This window comes from Haplochromis burtoni, unplaced genomic scaffold, assembly GCF_018398535.1.
Source record: "Haplochromis burtoni strain Fernald_Lab_line unplaced genomic scaffold, NCSU_Asbu1 Contig_284, whole genome shotgun sequence".
Taxonomy (NCBI): domain Eukaryota; kingdom Metazoa; phylum Chordata; class Actinopteri; order Cichliformes; family Cichlidae; genus Haplochromis; species Haplochromis burtoni.
Window position 1 is genome coordinate 552,763 of NW_024582645.1, and position 3,335 is coordinate 556,097.

Here is a 3,335-nt window from a genome sequence, read left to right on the forward strand (position 1 = left end):
GACACCAAGCTGCTTGCGTGCGTATGTGTGTGTTCAGTCTGCTCTCTCGTAGGCCACACACCCTCATTAGTGACTTTAACCCATGCAAGAAAGAAAGAAAAAAAAAAGCTCCACTGTGGCACATTTCCAAAAGACTTTGAAAAACATTAATGGGACTAGATGTTGGCAGGGGAGGAGGAGGAGTGTGTGTGTGTGGGTGTGAGAGAGAGAGAGAGAGAGAGAGAGAGAGAGAGAGAGAGAGAGAGAGAGAGAGAGAGAGAGAGAGAAAGAGATAGACATAGAGAAAAAAGGAAGGAATGAAGGTGGGAGGAGGAAGCAAGAAGGCCGGGTGTGGCAGACAAGCAGGAGAAGCAAACTGCTTTTTTTCACCCCTTTTTTTTGTTTTGCATTTCTTTCCTCCCTCTGTGTCCACATTTGCACACACTCTGGGCTTAATAAGCAGGCACTAGGCATGCATTATCTCTAGAATCACATCTCAAGCCATTACCAATACAGTGAGGCTTGCAGGCGCATGGTCATGCAAACACCCACACTCTGTATTTGCCTTTCATAATGCACACAGACACGCACAGCGGTGTCAGAAGAGTCCCCACCCCCGCTCTGACACCGGCGAGCACCAGCAGATGCTACAGACACAATGAGGATGCAGGGAGGGATGGAGAACACGGGGGAGACAGACTGAGCCAGGGATGGAATAGGGAGGCAGGGAAAAGAGGAAGAGGAGGAGGAGAAGACCTGAGGGGGGGTTGCGCTTTGCTATTCTTCTCTTTTACAGGATTATTCCACATGCAGTTCACTGAAGGGAAATCATTAACCTGCAACGCTGAGCCTCAGCCTTCTCGGTGGTCACTGCTGCCACACAGGGAAGGCAAAAAAAAAAAATCTAGCACCATTACTTGGCCATCCTACATCATCACGATGTGTCATCATGGCAAACCACGGCCAGTGACACAGATACTGTAGTAATGCAGGGTTCTGCTGAGTATGCATGACTCTCTCAGCGCTGCCCTGCTTTACTTTTCCACAGTTGTGCACATTCATACTAAAGATGTCCAGTTCACAGTCCACATCCCACATCCTGCTGTAATAACCAGATAAGCGCTTTCCTGAAGGGGAGGTGCCTTTTTCTGTTCTGAAGCAGTTCAGATATCCCGCTTCTGTAAAGTGAAGCCAACATCAGATGTTCTTTGAGGGTGAAAACTATGTGCATAACTGGGAAATGAAGCTCTGACACTTATCATCTCTATTCCAAGAGCTTTCTGCACCAAAATAGGCAGAATGATTTACTTTTAAAGCAGGAGGCCTTGCCACGATTCAAACCCAGGAATTTCTTTTCTTTCTTTTTTTTTGCTGTGAGGATCCATTCTGGCATCCACCAAGGAAATGTGAAACATTTGTTGACTTTCTTCGACAGTATTGCAGATATCACTGGTGTGGCGAGCACTGCTGCCTCACAGCAACAAGGTCCTGGGTTTGAATCCACCATCTGGCCGGGACCTTTCTGTCTGGAGTTTGCATGTTCTCTTCGGGTACTCTGGCTTCCTCCCACAGTCCAATGACATGCAGTTAGTGGGGTTAGGTTAACTGGTGATTCTTAATTGCCCAGGGGTGTGAATGTGAGTGCAAATGGTTGTCAGTCCCTCTGTGTTAGTGCTGTGACAGATGGAAACCTGTCCAGGGTGTATCCCGCTTCTTGCCCTATGGTAGCAGAGATAAATGATCCTGAATTGGATAAGCAAATGAGGATGGATGGATGGATGGATGGATGGATGGATGGATGAAATAAACTGACTATCAAATCTAAAGTGAACACCTGACTGTCACCTCACTAAAGTAATTGCTGTTTCGCATCAAAATGATTATGATTCTGTTTACCCAGAGGTTTTCATCCAAACACAGTCGGAATTTAAATAAATGCAATTTTCTTGCATGTTGATGATCAGCATCAATATTTAAACATCAAGTGACACTTCAAATCAAATGCCCACTGGGAGCAGTGCTACAAATCATTTCAGAGAGGAATACAAAACACAATCCTAATCTTCTTATTCAAAAAAATAGAAAGGGGGGGGGGGGGGGGTATGTAAATGAAAACTTAGGAATTGCAAACACTCAAATTCCAAAGAGCCAGATTAGGCTCGCTGTGTGATCTGAAGAAGTGGCAGATAAAGAAACAGAGCCAGAGTGGTTGCTCCTGCAAAACAATCCATGTGCAGTTGCAAACAGACTGAACAGCAGTTGACAGGAAATAAACCCAGCCCAAAAGAAGCTGCTCACTCTTCACTGTATGCTAATGTGTGTCCAGTGACTTGATTGTTCTGTTAAGCGGCTGAGTCTGCTGTTGCACCGACCACAGAGATCAATAACACAACAGCGATCTGCCAGTACTGAGAAACACTCAAGAGCCTAGTTCTGGCAACAGTTAAGTGGAAATACAGACAGCTTCCTTTTTTGTGATTGGTGTATTCTGTCATTAAATATAACGTTAAGGACACGAGTCGACACGTTTGTCTAATGATCAGCTATTCGTTTGCTGCTCGGTCTGTTTGTGCGTGCTTCCTCACAGAGCAGTGTTATATAGATTTATATAAACCTGTAGCATATGCAGAGCTCAGACCAAAGGCAACTGAATACTAACTAATTAACTAACTAACTTATGAGCTTGTTCATATGAAACCATTAATATTGGTTTTTGAAGGGTTTTTTTTTTTTACATGTAAATCCACAGTGTGTTGTATTTGTTGCAGTGCTGTCTGCCCTTTCAGGCTAAGTGTGATGAAGCTCCTCATCCGGAGTATGAAAGGTCACTGTATCTGTGAGAGACAATGAGATTCTACCTGCTGCAAATTATACATGCTGCAGGAATATGAATGCACAAACCAAGGGCATCTAATCGACCATCAACGTTTTAATCAGTTCATTTCCTTTAGGATGAGGACCTAAAAGTCAAAGGTACAAATGAGTGTACTTAATCAGTACTGTGGAGCACACTACACTTCACAAGTGGATGGAGTTTAAAAGTTGCAAAGAGCTTTTTTGCGAAATTCAAATAAAGTACATAAAGTGTGCTACAAGTTATTTTTAACCAGTGCTTTCAGTCCAGGCAACATTCACATGCATCACTCACTCAATGAGGGCGTGTTCTTAAACAACATGATATTAAAGGAGCAGCAAATAAACAGACTCTTTAGTTGTTCTATAAAGGCTGTCGGCACCGATTGCATTGCTTTATAACCCACATAACAAACCCAGAGCATAAAGTCCCAAACCATCAGAATACTGGAACTATCTATACAATGATATGAAAGTATAACACTGATAGGATGGCACTGCAG